Genomic DNA, 18,735 nt, shown 5'->3' with positions numbered 1-18,735 from the left:
TCACTAAAGTGAAAGTCATTCAGTTGTGTTGAACTCTTTGTGACCCCGTGGACTGTAGCCTACCACGCTCCTCTGTCCATGGGATTTTCCAGGCAAGAGTCCTAGAGTGGGTTGCCATTTCCTTCTCCAAAGGATCTTCCCAACCCAAGGATTGAACCTGGGTCTCCCACATTGTAGGCAGATGCTTTACCATCTTAGCCACCAGGGAAGTACTAAATGGTATCCAATTCTTTGCAACCCTATGGACTGCAGCACACCAGGCTCCCATGTCCTTCATTATATTCCAGAGTTTATGTTCACTGAGTTGGTGATGCTATGTAACCATCTCATCCTCTGCTTCCCCCTTCTCCTTTTGTCTTCAAACTTTCTCAGCATCAGGGTCTTTTCCAATGAGTCATCTCTTTGAATCAGGTGGCCAAAGTGTTGGAGCTTCTGCTTCAGCATCATTCCTTCCAACAAGTACTCAGAGTTGATTTTCTTTAGGATTGATGGGTTTGACCTCCTTGCAGTCCAAGGTACTCTTAAGAGTCTTTTCTAGCACCACAGTTTGAAAGCATCAATTCTTCAGCACTCAGCCTTCTTTACAGTCCAGCTCTTACATCTGTACATGACTACTGGAAAAACCATGACTTTGACTATATGGACTTTTCTCGGCAAAGTGGTATCTCTGTTTTTTAATACACTGTCTAGTTTTGCTATAATTTTCCATCCAAGGAACAAACATCTTCTAATTTCATGCTGCAGTCACTCTCTGCAGTGATTTTGGAGCCCAAGAAAATAAAATCTGTCACTGCTTCCACTTCTTCACCTTCTATTTGCCTTGAATTGATGGGAGCCATTTATATACTGTCCCATTTATTTTCCATGCAGTTATCTCTAGAATCCTTGCATTCTCCTTAATCATATTACAACTACCTTTGTTTATACTCTCTCCGTATTTCTTGGAGTAATTCAACAGGCTTCTAATTTGTTGTTGTACTTTATTACCTGTACACCCTTCATGCAAATCTGACCAGTTTGAACAATCAATGGTTTCCCCAAGACTTATGACTTTTTCAAGCTCTTTGGCATATAAATCCCCTGAGTCCTGTCAACCTTCTCCTATAGGTCTACCTCATACTTTACCTTACTGTAAAGGTAGGGTACTTTACCCTACCCTCATACTTTACCCTATCTACTCTATTGCTAGAATAATGGGTTTATTGACATATTTATTTCCTCTGTATCATTGCACATTTTTCCTTTCCTGGAATCCCTTTCTCTATTGTATTCACTAGCAAATTGACGTTTGATATTAATACCCTACTCATGTCAATTTCTCAAACATCCCATTTGCCTCCAGTGTGCCAGTGTCAGTCCTTCTTGCCTTTGTATTGGGTGTGGACCCAACAAAAATGCCATCTTTCCCGGATCAGTCTGTATTGCAATTATTTATCTTCATACCTACTCTTCCTATTAAACTGTAAACTCCTGGAGGACAGGTGTCATGACTGTTGGTCTCTGCATCCTTTGACATTTTTACAGTACTGATCATACATATTGTACATAAAAAAAGGCAAAATTTTTTGCCAAAAAAAGATTTTTGACTGGGAAAGGTCATTACTATTGTGCCACAACCATGAATTTATCCAGCATGTGTTTTCATGAAGCACTGTGCCGAGTGCTTTCAGAACAAATTACACAGATCTGCTTCTTGACCTCGAAGAACTTATTTATAATTTAATACGTATATCAGGCATGAGGGCAAATATGGAAAGGACAGACAATAATTGAATTACCAACATTAAACAGATATACAAATAGGTTAGATTAAATATTTACTTTGCATGTGTGTTACCTTGTAAAGGGTAATTGCATTTTAGCAGCTGGTGAGTGTATGGGAACCATTTGAGTTTTATGTTTAGACAATAGAATCCTATCATAATGATTACAATGTAAACTGAATTTTGATGCTTTTATGAGTAAAGATGGACATTAATATCCCTATGAGGTTAATTTATAATATATTGGAAGAAGAAACTGTATACCTTGGATAAAATCCAAAGCTAGGCACCTCTGGCCAAATTAGAGCAAATGGAGCTTGTCTGTAGGACTCCACCATTAAAAAAAAAATGTGGATTCTGAAAAATATGTGTTTTTCATCAAAAGAAGGAAATAGGGTATTTGACAACATGCATTTGTCTACTGAATGTGATGGAATATGTGATGAAATATGTTTTGTCAATAAAATAAATTGCCAAACAAAATGTAATCCTTTCTGCAAATGCATTTAGTCTCCAAGATGAAATAAGCTACTTCCACAAAGCACATTTTTCCTTTGAATTATTTTAGATTTGCTGTCTATCAAAAACTAGGGAGAAAATGTGTTTTGTCAGAGACTGTATTTCAAGGTATACAGATAAAATATATTTAATTAGGAAAATAGACTCCGTTGTGGAGGGTCAGTAAATGCCTATAGTATATTGATGCAGTTTAAATGAGTCTATAATTTTTGGCCTGAGAGGCTAACTTCTCAGTCCAGTGTTAAATACATTCTTTTGTTTTCCTTCAATATTTAATTTTATTGTTTTTTGTGTTTTTCCCCAATATTTTAAAATTGATGTATAGTTGATTTACGGTGTTGTGTTATTGATATATATACACATATGTATATATGTATACACATTATTTTAAAATATTCTTTTCCATTATGGTTTATCATAGGATAGGATATTGAATATAGTTTTCTTTGGATGCATTCTTGAAAGCATTCAAGTGATACCCAGATGGTCCTTGAGTATATTCATAACACTTTTATTATACCATGTTATCATCAGATCACTGAAAGAGTTAATTATGATTAATTAGGTTCTTTTATTTTTTTTCATTTTCCCCCTGCTCTGTGAATTGTGCTCTGTGAATTGATCCCTTGCCCCAAGGCTCCTGAGGAAGTTTAACTTACATAATTAATTAATGCAGTTTAACCCTTCAAAGGAGAAGGTAATGGCAAGCCACTCCAGTACTCTTGCCTGGAAAATCCCATGGATGGAGGAGCCTGGTAGGCTGTAGTCTGTGGGGTCGCTAGGGGTCGGAAACGACTGAGCAACTTCACTTTCACTTTCATACATTGGAGAAGGAAATGGCAACCCACTCCAGTGTTCTTGCCTGGAGAATCCCAGGGATGGGGGAGCCTGGTGGGCTTCTGTCTATGGGGTCACACAGAGTCGGACACGACTGAAGTGACGCAGCAGCAGCAGCAGCAACCCTTCAAATGTGACTCCAACACCCCACCTTATTTTACATCATTTTAGATCTCTGGTTAACAGCCTCTAATGCTATATAGTGGACAAGTTGATGTTGAGTAATTAAGTGTTAAGTTAGGATAAAGTATAATTTTTAGAAAAGGGATCAAAAGAGTGACATGTGTGGCAGCAATTTTGAGAAGAGTAAAGTGTTAGAAATGAAAGATGATGTGAATGGGAAAGGTTTATTTGGTCTTTTTCCTCCTATTCTTTTTTTCTAATAGGATCATACTTCCTCACTTGTGGTATCTGCTTAATATTTAAGGATTGAATGAGATAATGTCTACAGAGTTCTTGGCTCCTTGCCTGGCACTCGTTCTATATTGATTTATAATATGCCAGTATTAAATAAACATTGTCCCATGTGGTTCTCATACTGTCCTCTTTCTGAACAGGTATCATTTATTTCCATTTTATGGAAGAGTTAACTGAAATTCAGAGGGTCACGTAGTGATGGACCCGAAGGAGGAATTCATCTCTAATGCTGGGTGAGAAGGATTGTCTAGGGAGAAAGCAACGTTTGAACTATATCCTGAAGCATGAGGAGGAAATAAAAAGGCAGGATCTGCATGGTAATGCTGAATGTAGGTGGCTTGTTGAGTGTATTGTTAATCACTGTGTTGCCAGGGAGAAGGGCTTAATTTATCAGGAAATGAAGCTGGAAAGGTAATCTGGAATCGTAAAATACCGTATGTACTGAGAAATTTTCATTTAATTCTAGAGGGACTGGAAGCAGATGACTCAACTTGTATTTTAGAGAACTAGTTTAAGTGATGGGGATTCGAGCAGGGAAGAGACCTACAGGAAGGGTGTGTATCAGTGTATCGCTGCTGTACTCCAGGTGAGAGACAGTGAAAACTAGAGCTATGGAGAGAGATGAATGAGATAGGAGAAGGATCTCAAAGACATTAGTTAGGTGAATTTGGGAATAACTGCAAAGTTGCATCGGAGAAGGCAATGGCAACCCACTCCAGTGTTCTTGCCTGGAGAATCCCAGGAATGGGGGAGCCTGGTGGGCTTCCGTCTATGGGGTCACACAGAGTCGGACACGACTGAAGTGACTTAGCAGCAGCAGCAGCAGCAAAGTTGCATAAAGAAATGAAGCCATTAATATAGACAAAAATGCAGAAAGAAAATAGTTGATGGTGGAGGAGATCTTGTTTTAAAAACTTGTGCATAGTTTTTTTGTTTTTTTTTTTTAAGATATTAATTTATTTGGCCGTGTTGGGCCTTAGTTGCTGGCATGTGGGATCATTCTTTCCTTGGTGGTACATGGATTCTCTGGTTGGGGCATGTGGGCAAACATGTGCTGCCTGCATTATAAGGTAAGGTGATTCTTAACCACTGAACCACCATGGAAGTCCCAGAGCTATTTGGTTTTGAAAGAGTCCGTCACGACTGAGCGACTGAACTGAACTGAACTGAACTGAATGTAACTGCAAGATAAATGGGCAGATGTGTTATTAATATGGATCCTGAATCCAAGAGAAAGGCTAGGGGAAGGAATAAAAATTTGAAGGAGGCTTGTTATATTTGTTTTTGTGATTGGTGATATATGAATGAAATACCTTTATAAGACAGATTTTATTTTATCTTATTTTTTCAATTATGAAAATATGATAACACTTGGAAAATAAAGAACAAAGTTACATGTAGTTCCACTATATATTGCAATTTTTTAAGTAAATAAATTGATTTTTAGTTGGAGTTTCAATATCGAGCTCTCAAAGATTAATAGAATATACAGAGAAGTAGAAGGATATCCATTCCGTTGCTCAGTCGTGTCCGACTCTTTGTGACCCCGTGGACTGTAGCCTACCAGGCTTCTCCATCCATGGGATTCTCCAGGCAAGAATATCGGAGTGGGTTACCGTTTCCTTCTCCAGGGGATCTTCCCGACCCAGGGATCGAACCCCGGTCTCCCGCATTGGAGGCAGACGCTTTAACCTCTGAGCCACCAGGGAAGCCCAATAGTAGACCTGAAAAGTTCTGTGAACCAATTCAACATAATTAAGATTTATACAATTTTCAAACAACAGCAGAATACAAATTCTATTCAGTTCCGATAGACTATAAACCAGGAGACACTGAAACATCTCCAGGCACATAAGATCAAGTAAAAAATTTTCATGGTCTAAGTGTATTGAAATCATGCCAAGTCTGTTATCTTATCACCATGTGATTATATTGTAGATCAATAACAAAAGATATTTGAAAATAACCCACATATTTTCAAATATGTGGTGTGACATTTATCAAAAGAGATCTTTGATTTAGCCATTGAAAGCCTGAATAAAGTTAGAAGAATAAAAAAACGCAAAAGGTAATTGCAGAGAAGAAAGCATTTAAATGAGAAATTAATACTTAAAAATCCCACATATTTGGAAGTTAAATGTCCACTTTAAATGATGATGTATTAAGAAGCCATAACAAGGAAAATTAGAAAATATTTGTAATAGAATAAAAATGAGAAGAGAATTTATCAGAATTTGTTACATGCAGCTGAAGCTGCTCAATACAATTAAATACAATGTGGAATCTTGAATAAGGTATGAAAACAAATAATGGACACTAGCATAAAGTTTTGTGGAATTTGAACAAAATCTTTAGTTAATAATACCATAACATATGTTAAATTCTCATTTTGGGTTTATTTTTTTTGCAACATAGTATTTCATTATATTCTCAGACAAATTTTAGTTAATAGTCAAGATAAGGTATCAAAATGAAGTTTGACAGGTATTTAAGTCTAACTCTCTTGTGTTCTTCTCACTTGTACTGGATAAAAATTGTTAAGAATGTACCAGGCCCAAGGTTAAAATGTACATGAATTATCTTAGTTAATTCAAAAACTTGGAGAAATCTCAGGAACTGATATTAATGTTTCCATTTCCCAATGAGAAAACTGAGGCTTAGAGAAATTAAATTAATAACCCAGCAGAGAAAAGGAGTTGGAGTTGGTAATGGACAGGGAAACGTGGTGTGCTATAGTCCATAGGGTTGCAAAGAGTCAGACACGACTGAGTGACTGAACTGAAATGAGAGAACAGGAATTCAAATCCTTGTTTATCTCAAAGTCTGTTCTCTTAAACTACATCCCATAAGGAAAAGTTCAAATCTAATTCAACTTCACTGCATCCACTTCTCAATGGCAACAGTTGGACTTTCATGGAAAGCCTAGCCTCTTCTTGATGTGAAATTATTTACAATGTTGACTTAAAAATTGCACAGCAGGAGAGTTGTGAGCCAGCTTTTAGTGGGGACAAAATGAGGACTATCACCCTGGAGATAGCATTTCATATATCTTTGAGAGACTGCTCCACAGAGGTAGGGGCAAATGTCAAAATATATGTGATTTTGGTGACGGGGGAGTACATGCAATCAAGCACATATTTTTTTGCAGGTTTCTTTTAGTCTTGTGAAGCTTTCTGCTAGTCATGAGGAGCAGTCGTCACCATGAAGAATTTTAGTGCTTTTCTAGATGGGGGGAAAGATAAGAATTTGGGTTCATAAAATCGGCTCCTGAAAATATCTAACAATCTGAAGACCTGTTCTGCCAGTTTTTGCCCTCCAGCACAGAGTACCTCATTTCTGCTCTCCATCCTGAACTTCTTTCAGGGGTGTTGAAAATCAGCAGTTGCAGCCGTACCTGATTTAATCCTCGTAGAGGTAGATGGCAAGGGCCAAAGGCAAGTGGCCAATTTGTAGTTGATAGCAACTATCCAGCAGAAAGCAGACAATAGATATTTATTCCAATTTTTTTCCCCTCATATCCTTCCCTCTGTCTTGACCCTTCTGGCACCCCTTCTAGATATTATTTAAGACCCACAGTGACTCTGCTTTCATTGTAGACACTGATACACATTATTTCTCTCCTACTTGACAGTAGGCATTTTGAATCTAAACATTATCTTGCCTTTCTCACAATAGGTAGAAGAGGGCCTTTCACTGTGTTAAGTACTCCGCTTGCCTTGCCTCATTTATAATTGAATGAGGTTACTCTGTAATTTTCTCCATTTTTAGAGAAGTACATAACTCAATCAGTAACTTACCCAAGGATTCATAAAGAGTTAAGTCATAGGTGAGGCTATGAACCCTTGTCCAGAGCAAGAAGAGTACTAGGTGACTAAATGGCTTGCACACAGTAGGACCTCATCCTTGCAGGAACAAATATGAACAAAAGCACTGTTTCCATAGGTAAGACTTTGGGGGCATGAACATTAGTTCTGTTATATGGCAGAGGTTTTTTTTTTTTTTCTTTTAATCAGTGCTCACGGTAATAGGATTCTGTCTAATATGACTCATTTCAGAGAAGACTTGAATAAAAGAATTCAGTAATAATGCACCTAAATTTAAAGTCAGTATTCTGGAGTATCTGAAAGGCACGCGTTCATTACTTAATCTTACCAATCCAAATAATGAACAAAGGAGTCCACAACAGAATTATAGAGATTGTTCCAAGCTTAGAGGCTAATTTGATTTTCTATGGAATGTTAAGAAAGGGTTTTAAAGAATTTTTAATGAAAGGCAATTAACGTTGAAACCTTCATTAATGGATAGTTGAGAAGAAAAACTGGACTTCTTGCTGAGTTTTTTACTTTTTTCACTAATTGCAAAACTTTATGGTATTTTTACTGTATATTGGAAAATAGTAAGGCACTATCTGTTTAAGCCAGCTAGACCTTATGGGCAAATAGAACACTTTTAGGGGCTTTTAATTTTTTTTTTTTTTTTTAAGTAAAGAGGACAGAGCCCCCAAGAACTAATTATAACTGAACAGCTCTCATTTGATAAAATGGATGCGGAGTAATGGAATGTTCACTAAGAAACACTAATTTTGACACAGCTTAAAGGATTCTTGAAACTATTATTTGTTTCCTCATATTAGTATGCATTGACCAATTTTTCATACAACACAAAGTAGATATTTTATAAGAAAACTATAAAGAGCAGTACTGAACACTGAACAAAAAAAAGAAAGATATTGCTTATGAATGTTGGTTTCTTGATTCTAAATTCTCTAAACTCTTTAAATACAGTTTATTGCTCACTTTAACCTTAATGACTAAAATGATTGGAACATCCATTCTTTGGTTTTTCATTATTTAGTGTTGGTACGAGCATTTTACAAACTTTGCCCTAGGAATATTAGCAACTGTAATGTTCCCGGTTTCTTACCACACATGTGGTCCTTAGGGCCTTAGAGTGATGGAAATAAAGACAGAAGTCTTTTGGCTGGCAGATTATTAGAAAATTTTATTGGCTATATGGTATACCCTCATGCCATGAAATTAGGGTCTTATTTCTTGCCTTTAAGAACAATGTAAATAAATTTAATAAGCTCCAGAATTAGATGAAAGTTTCTAAGTTATCTCCCACCAGTTTCTTGTGCCATTACCAAGATAACTAGCGACTTTATGGCAGAGCAGTGGTGGGGGTTAGGAGCTGACGATCTCCCCTCCAAAGATATAATTTGTCATCCAGTCTGTCCTGTTGGTAATCTTTTTATATGTTGTGTTGTCCATCACTAACTAAATCTGGTAACAAATCTCAGACATCTTAAATTTTAGATTTGATATAACAGATAAGTAAAACAGTTTTCATTTTGCTTTGCCATCTCTCACCTTGTTTACTGGGGTGTAGCAGTGTTCTTGCCTGGAGAATCCCAGGGATGGGGGAGCCTGGTGGGCTGCCGTCTATGGGGTCACACAGAGTCGGACACGACTGAAGCGACTTAGCAGCAGCAGCAGCAGCAGCAGCAGCAGTGTTAAAGAACTAGAGACATGTTAATTCCAAAATATAAAGACAATATAAAGACCACTGGAGACATATGTAGGTGTCTAAGCAGTTAAAGCCATCCCATCTTGAGAGGATCCACAGGAGTAAATAAAGAACAAACCAATGTTTGAAAAGTCATTCCTCCCTCCAAATTAACTGCTCATCTTATCATGGATGGTAGTTCACCAGGCTCCTTTGTCCATTGAATTTTCCAGGCAGAAATACAGTAATACTAGAATTCATTTCATCTGAATATATCAAGACCTAATGTACATATTGGAGGAATTCAGCCCATATATTATGAAATGCTCTGGTTAATTGATTGTCATTTAAGTGCATCATCGGAGAAGGCAATGGCACCCCACTCCAGTACTCTTGCCTGGAAAATCCCATGGACGGAGGAGCCTGGTAGGCTGCAGTCCGTGGGGTGGCTAAGAGTCGGGCCCGACTGAGCGACTTCACTTTCACTTTTCACTCTCATGCATTGAAGGAAATGGCAACCCACTCCAGTATTCTTGCCTGGAGAATCCCAGGGATGGGGGAGCCTGGTGGTCTGCTGTCTATGGGGTCGCACAGAGTCAGACATGACTGACGTGACTTAGCAGCAGCAGCAGCAGCAAGTGCATCATATCAAAGAATTTTCCAGAATAAATTGGAAATAAGAATATCTGAATGCCACCTCTGCCAGCTTTATTACCTTGATGATTCTTTAACTTTCCCCCCAAACTTTAAGCTTTTTATTTTGTTTTGGGTTATAGACGATTAATGCTGTGGTAGTTTCAGGTAAACAGCGAAGTGACTGAGGCACACATACCCATGTGTCCATTCTTCCCCAAACTCCCCTCCCATACAGGTTGCCACACAACACTGAGCAGAGTTCCCTGTGCTATACCGAAGGTCCTTGTTGGTGATCCATTTTAAATATAGCAATATGTACATGTCCATCGCAAAGTCCTCAACTTTTTTTCTTTGACTTCAGATCTTCCCTGTTTAAATCCATGTTCTCATGAGCTGAGACTAGACTGTCTTTTTTTTTTTATAATCAAAACATTTTCTGAAGCTCAGAAAAAGACACAGGATCTCTCCATAATGGAAAATTTGTGTACAATCATTGCTCATGTGCATGTTTTCTTATATTTGAAGATTTGTACTTTTATTGTGAAAAGAGAAATATGGCAGAAAACACAGAAATATAGCAGGCAAATGCGTTCTTGCCATTGCTTGGTTTTCTTGCATAGCATCGCTGCTTCTCCGTTCTCTCTCTCTCTCTCCAAAGACATAACTCCTAGAATAGGCTTCATTAGGAGAGATGCAAAGAAACAGAATTTTGAATGACAAAAACTGCTGAATTTATGTTTTCTTAGTGTTTAAATATATTATTTTAAATAATGTTTCAGAAATGTTTCATTAACACTCCCCCTTATATTTTGGTTAATCTAGATATAGCTGTTATGTACTGTTCTCATTTATGAATAATGTCAATAATTTGTCTGTTGTAGTTCTTTGATAATCTGGAGAGCAAAATATTGCATACGGGACCTTGAGTAAGATCTCAATACTGCCACTTTTAACTATTCATGCATTTAAGTATTCGAGTTTTAATCTGTGCTAGGGTATAGCTCTTGTTCACTGACAATGATAATAGTAGCGATCATTGTTATAAAATTAAAACCTAGTGCATTCATTAAACTACAAAGAAAGAAACCAAAGTGACATCCTATGGTATCAATTCAATCAAGGATCAGTGTTGTAGGAAGGGAAGGCTTATTGAACTAGCAAAATCGGTAGGAATTCATTGTCATATACTACAGATAAGAGATGACCCAAGTCCCCTCTCCAGGGTCAGATTTGTCATCTGTCCTATAATTGGTGTCCACATTTATTGCTGTTTGTATTAAGATATATACCCAGCCTGCATTCCAAACAACAAATGCAGATTTTTGGTACTTCATTTCCATTCCTTTCTTTTCTTAAATCACCAAAACCATAAATCCTATACATTTTGAGCAAATCTTCTATTCTGAAATATAACTTTTTTTTCATAGTAGAAGAGGTGTGATGATTTTATGAGACTGTTTCATATACTAGGACAATGAAATTATTACCTTAACAAGTTGTTTATTAGCTGTTGTTTCTATTTTCTTATATGCCGTATCCAAATTACTAATGTAAGTGATATGTTCCCTTATTTTTGCATTAGATTTATTAATTTGTTCACTTGACCATATGTTTGTATGCCTGATGTGAACTGGATATCAATTCCCTTGTCACTTTTTTCTTTATTCTGCCATATTGTGAGTTGACACCAAAATACACACTGCAAAATGTATGTTAGACTGGGACATTAAAATGATTGACAGTGAACTTGCAGGGCAAGGAGGAGGCTAATCCATATATGACACACAGAAGCTGTTTTCCTGGCAACAACTTCATCATTGTTTCTAAACATGAGAGATGAGTCAATGTACCTAAAAAATCATTCAGGTAAACAGCAAAGAATTTTGTTTGGCAGGGCATGAATACCATAGTCTTTCTTCTCACTTCACTGTGGAAATGGAAATAGATTCTTCCCACCTAGATTAATAGCTGTTTTAATTCAATAAAAGATGTGTAAATCTTCAGCAGTTTCTTATTGAGTCAGTCCTTTTGTATGTATGCAATAACATCTCAGAGTAGTTAGAATATAAGTCAGGCCCTTGGGGAAAAAAATTCACGTGCATTTGGAATACAGGCTGGATATGTAGCCACCTTTTGGAGGTAATAAATTGTTTTGCGAACAAGTTGAAATCTGATGATAGCCTCTATCAAAAATTTAGGTCCAATATCTCAAAATGTTCGATATTTCACATTACATGAAGAAACGAGAAAATAGGAGGCTAAGTTGGATTAAAAAAACCATATGAGGCCTAAGAAAAGACTGTTCCCAGATGGAATTCACTGAAGATTCTGTTTCTTTGCATTTTCATTATAATTAATTCTTTAATATTGCCAGTTGAATCTCACGAATTGAACATGTTCCAATCTATACAATCTGGCATCATGCTGCTCTTCTGAAATTCCAAGGAGCTTTCCTAAGGGAAGATTGGGAAATTCACAGTATGAATGGAGCAATTAGAGCAGAGGCGTGGCATCAAGAGAGATGGGCCAAATAGAGATAGCATCATGACAATGGCCTCTTTCCAAATACATCCTAGTCAAATTAACACATGGTAATAAAAGAGGAAGAGAAAGAGAGATGCTGCTCTTTGGAAAACAGCATAAATTAAAAATTTTAAATTCCATGGTCTTCAATCCATATCCTGGAAGAGTTGTTCACGTGGGGGAGTTGGAAGGACCATTAGATGAGTTGCTGAAATGTACAGGGTTTCAGGTAAGGGTACATGGGGGTCGAGGGGAGTGGGAACCAAGGAAGGGATCATTTCCTGGAAGATAAATTCTTAATCAGGGGCCTTCAGAGTAACTGAGGATGGAGAATTAGTGAAGATGGGAATTTCTCCAATTTTGGAGAAGAGAAATTCTATGAGTCACAAAGGGCCATGGGTATATGGGGTGGCAGAAGCTGTGTTACTTCATGACTTGCTCTAAGGATTGTCCTGAAGGCTTCTAGTATTCACTTTTTTAAGATGTAAAACACATAGGAAGTGTCAAACTCCTAGAACCTTATGTAAAATTCATGTAATCTTTTATCTTACCTATGACATTTTAATTGTAAAAGCAATACATACCTGTGGAAAATTTCTAAAACTAAAAGGGAATATTTTCCTGTCCCCATCCAAAGATAACTGTGGTAAACTGTCTTATCCTTGGTCCTAGCAGAATGGGAATGAGTACAGAAATGACAGGAATAAAACTCATTGACAAGTGTCAGTTTTATTCAGAAGCTTTATGAGGCGTCGATAAGACTGTGAGAACCAGTATGGACAAAGGATACCTCTGAGCAAGCTTGGTGTCCCCATTTTGCTTCTCTCAGGGATGTGGCCAGAAGAGACACGATGATCTGCAGCCTTTGTTAGCTCCAAACAAACAGGGCGTGCGTACTCAGTCACTAACTCATGTGGACTCTTTTGACCCCTTGGACTGTAGCCCACCTGGCTCCTCTGTCCATGGTGCCTAATCTTTAAACATTATGGCCACCACCCCACCAAAACCACCACCAAAAGACCCACATCAGTTCCAAGAAAGGCCATTATATTCCATTTATCTCTCAACCTACCTATCTACCGATCTATCCATCTATCTATCCATACTGGCAAAACTGATAGTATGTATACATTATTGTACTCTGCCCTTTCATTCACTTACTACTTTGAATATTATAGGAAAGACTCTTTCCTATAGTAAGACTCAAAAACATGGTTGTAAATTGTTCAGTTCAGTTCAGTTCAGTCGCTCAGTCGTGTCCGACTGTTTGCGACCCCATGAATCACAGCACGCCAGGCCTCCCTGTCCATCACCAACTCCAGGAGTTCACTCAAACTCACGTCCATCGAGTCGGTGATGCCATCCAGCCATCTCATTCTCTGTCGTTCCCATCTCCTCCCACCCCCAGTCCCTCCCGGCATCAGACTCTTTTCCAGTGAGTCAACTCGTCGCATGAGGTGGCCAAAGTATTGGAGTTTCAGCTAAAGAAGCAAAAGTAGACCTCACCATATTTTTATACATTTGGAGAAAAAAGCAGGATTTAATTGAACAAATTATCCTATTTAAAAACTTACTTGCTAAGATGTGAAGGCAAAATTGACTGAACTTTCCACTTGTATCAGGAAAATAATTATGAGTGTTTGATAGAGAAGATGCCAGTTAAAATTAGCTATGAGAGTGTATCTCTACAAGGAAGAAATACATAGTCAGAGGTCTTACTAATATAAGTTAAAATTCTTCATGAAAAAAATTTTGCAGAAAATATTTTAATTATTTTTTGCCTTTTTATTAAAACTTTATTTGCTTTCTTTTTTAAAATTTTACCTTCTGTCTTTTTTTGGGAACCCTCAACAGTGTCTATATTGTCTACTGAATAAGCCATGTTAATGGATTCCATAGATAATTTCCGAAGGTTGAAAAGGTTTTTGACTTCAGAGAAATTGAAGCAATTTTGAAAGAAGCCGAAGAAGTGTATATTAGAATCCTCCCCATACACATGAATAGTGGAGTGACATTTGAATTTGACAGAGAGTGAAAAGATCAAGTTGAAATGTGGCTCTTGAGAAGAGAATGCGGCCTCATCCGTGCCTTCTCTGTTTGCTGAGAGAAGAGATTCTGAAACTTTGAATGAGAAGGAAAGGGCATTAGCATCAAGAGAGAGGACAGGAGTCAACCTGGATTTGCAAATAACAAAGTCATCTCAGCTAAACTCCAGGAAGACCTTGAAGCTGAGATCCAAGATCACACACTTAAAAATGAGTAACTTTTGTTAAAGAAGAGTGTGTCGGTGACCAAAGTTGAATTTGCACAATAAAGGAGAGATCACAGAAAGGAGACTCTGAAGGAGTAAGGCTACCTGGGCTGGTTGTGGGAGTCTAATTCAGGAGGCTGGGATAGTCTCAGAGTCTATGAAATGATTTCTCAGAGGTGAACGACTTCCACTCACTGTGGCTTTCAAAAAAAAAAAAAAATCTGAGGGCACCTACATTGACATTTTATCTCCTTTAAAAGATAGCCTCTTCACTGCAGTGTGGATCTATTCTTAATAATAAGTGCTGCATTTCCTCCCTGGATTCTCTCCTTAAAATTCAGGGCACCCACTGTCCCTCAAGTCCCCGCCATTTATTCAGAGCTAAAAACCAGGATTCAAATTATAGCTTCAAATATCTCTACACTTGACTCACTTGGAATAAAGAATAATTCACAGGGAACTCTTCATGGAAATTCACCTCCTCAAAAGCTATGGTCTGTAGTTAGTTGGTTATAAATAGTATTTCTGTTTCTGTATTATTAGATGCCATTAGAATAAAAACACATTCTTGTATTATTTGGGAATCTAAAAATAAGCTTAAAAATAGAAAATAAATTATAGTGTAAGAAAAAATAGCATAAGCAATGTTGAAAAAAGAATTTTAATTAGGGAATGCATTAAACATGCTTTAGTAGTAATGTTTACCTATGATAAATAAAAGTGGTTAAGGAAGTTTAGCATGGTTAAGACAGCTTGGGTTTACAGGGTCATACCGCCTAGATGGAAGCCTACGTTTGGCAGGAAATAGCTGAGAGAGCTTGGGACAGTTCTGCGATTATAAAATTGGAATAGTAATACATGCGCACTAAGTGAAGTTGTTTTGAAAATGAACTGAGATACTTACAAGGCAATTCACACATCACCTGGCACTTGGGAAGGTCTCTCTGATAATGCTTGTTCCTACATGAGGCAGAGAAGGCCTGCCTTCTTAGGATTAGTTGAGATACTTTGAGAAGACGCTGTGATGAAATTACACATTCAGGAGATTAATGGAGGGAAATATCTGTGAAGGACAGGGGAAGGAGCAGGAGTGGCAGGGAAAGCTTTCAAATCATAATGTAGCTCCGACACCTGTGAAAGAAGAGGCGGAAGGCAGATGCAACTACTAAGAAAGTCTTAGACTGTGGCACAGTTGTAAGACAGCTAGGAACAGTTTGATGCAAAGTCCTCTTGCTAAAGTCTTCCTGTGAAGCCCTGTGCCCTACAGGAGGAGGCTTGTGCAGTCATTGGTTGGGAGCATTCCAGAAAAAGCAAGAACTCTGTGAATGTGGTTGTGGATCCTCTCGGATAGCAGTTAGAGATTTGCAGCCACAGGAAGAGAGGTGGGCAGTGCATTTTTGTGGCTACCGTGGCTCATCACTTGAGCTGGAGATTTGAAACAGTTGTTATAAGTCATTAGTTTATTCACTAATATATTCATTTACTCCAACATTTTTGTAGCTTTGTTCAGGGTTCCCTGCCTCTGAACCTCAATTTCTTCACCTATGAAATGGGTAAAATAATAGGTAGGACTCTTATTTCAGCACTAATTTAAAGATTTGTGATATTTATACGTGAAAACATTTTATTAAAATAGTGAAAAGTGTTTTGGAAGTGTAAAATAGACCTAGCCTTCTTCCTTTAGTTATTTTATAATTCACTAATTTCTTTCCATTGGTCCAGTCTTTCAATTAGCTTGATTTTTATAAGACAGTGTACCATAGCTAATTTCACATGAACGTATATATCTGTAAACACAAAGAGAGTCTTTTATCTTTGAAATTAAGAATTTAAGGTTTACCAATAGAATGGTTTATTTGATGGTAATTCTAAGTAGGGATGGTAGTGAATCTGTCCCTATTCCATACACAGTTTATGGAACCTGAGGAATTCAGTCTACTGAAATTGTGTTAAAGATGCTCCAGATTAGAAGCCAGGGATACTGTTAAGTACTGCATCAGTTGATCTTGACTGTGTTATGGAGCCTCACAAAATTATTGGGACATAGAAGGTCCTCAATAAGTATTTGTAGAATGATTCACAGAACCTGTTTGACCTGATTAACTTTTTGGCTTTATTTCTGTGATCTTTCATCATAGAAATGAAGGACCCTAAACAAAAATATGGTGAAAGCCCAGATTTGTCATGCTTGTGGAAATTAGAAAGAAATGGGTCTAGTATTTGGACCATATCTCTTAGAATCACAAAAACCACCAAAAAAATAATAGAATCTTGAGTGTTTGTCATCTAATTCTACTTTATTCTGGAGCAGATTTTCTCAACATGGGCCAGATAATTATTTGTTGGGGGTAGATAGGGGTTTCCGGATGCCTTGTAAGATGCTCAGCAACTTCACTGGCTCTACCCACTAGATGCCAATAGCGCTCCCCTCCCAACTTCCCAGTTGTGACAACAAAAATAATGTGTCTGGAATTGTTAAAAGTCTCCAAGGGTATAAAATTGTCCCCAGTTGAGAACCACTGTTTTAGAGTTTAGACAACCAAGCAAACTTTGAGAGTTTAAATAAGTCACCAAATCCCTTGGCAAAACTAGTGTCACAGTCTAACCCAAAGACTAAGAATCAGTTCTTCTTCTACTTTGGGGCACTGCCTCTGATTCAACGTGTGATTAAATGTGCCTCCAAGAAAAGTTGCTTTTATTTTTTCATGACTATTCCTGTTTATTCCTAGTGCTCTTCCAGTGTGCAGGCCATTTGACATCATACATCTTTTTATTGCATGGAAGGCAAGGTTTAATATTCCTTTCTATATTGGATTAAAAATGAAGTTCCTCTTGGAGGTGAAAGGGGCATGTTTTGAAGCCCAAAATTGACAGGGTAGAGAGAGTTCAACAATCTTTCTCTTAGGGACTGACTTAGAGATGTAGAATGCTTTCTTTGCCCAACTTACACTTAAATAGAAAAATGTATCTATACATGAAGATTTCTATATAAAAAAATGTCTGCTGAATACAGAAGACACCTCTCTAAAGTGGCAGAGAACAGAATGATCTTGTTGGGATGGTCAAGTGTAATTTCAGATAATTCTATATCAGGTTGCTGAGAACCCTTTTGGAAAGCTCTGTTATGTATTAGTGCTGTGTCTCAAAGAAATGGAAAATTAGTATTTTCTTTCCCAGCCTACAATTTATTGATCAAAGAAAACTTATTTTGAGCTTTGTAGTGTTGCGACAATCTGAAGCATATTAATAAAGAAAGAGAGTTGCTTCTTGGGGAGATAACCTTGATGACTGTAATTTTTCTCATGAGTATCAATGTGCTTATGTGCCAATATATCACAAGTGAAGGGGGAGGGAGGGAGCAGATGTTGCCTAGCAAGGGCAGTGCAGAGCTCTCTGTATTTTGTTTTGTCTCCTTTCAGCCTTTCTCAAGGAGTTCTCATCCTTCACTGTTTATTCTGGAGAAGGACTTGAGAAGTATTATAAGAAAACCCAGGCTTTTTGACTGCAAAAGTAGAAAGTGCTGACAAGGAGTTGCCTAGTGTTAATCATAGGGTCCACCTAATGCAGCCATCAGAGACCCCAACCGTGATTGATCCCTCTTTTCACATATGCACACATCCATTCCAAAAGTCACCTGTCACACATCCCTGCTCCCTGTCCCCTCTGCCCATTAACCTTGTCACCCTGTGCAAATTTCTTAGTTTCTCTCTGCCTCAGTTTCCTTATCTGTAATTGAGGAAATGAATAGTACGCAACTCAAATACAAATAAAATTAGTTGATGTTTTTAGAATATGTAGAAAATTGCCTGACACATAACAGATGTCACTATGTTTTTACATGAAAATAATCTATTCAAGTATTTAATATGCGTAAAAATAAAATAAATGCTCACTCAGTTTTGTCTAACTCTTTTCAATCCCATAGGCTGTAGTCTTCCAGGCTTTTCTACCCATGGAATTCTGCAGGCAAGAACACTGGAGTGGGTTGCCATTTCCTCCTCCAGGGAATCTTCCCAACCCAGGGATTGAACCCAGGCCTCCTGCATTGCAGGCAGATTCTTTAGGCACTGAGCCACCATGGAATCCCTAAGGTGAGGGATGCAGTTTCCACCAAGATACATAGCAAGTATATAATATGTCATGAGCACTCTGTGAGGTGCTGGTGACTTATTACAACAACCCAAAAAACCCATCAGAGACAGACAAACCTCCAAAGCAGGAAATAGGTCACAATTTAAAAATGCACTTTTGAGTTCCTATGTATTAAACACCTGGAGGCAACTG

The sequence above is a fragment of the Moschus berezovskii genome, chromosome 8, assembly GCF_049115385.1.
Source record: "Moschus berezovskii isolate FMDL1 chromosome 8, NW_MosBer_1.0, whole genome shotgun sequence".
Lineage (NCBI taxonomy): Eukaryota > Metazoa > Chordata > Mammalia > Artiodactyla > Moschidae > Moschus > Moschus berezovskii.
The sequence above is the reverse complement of the archived record's forward strand: the minus strand, read 5'-3'. Positions refer to the sequence as shown.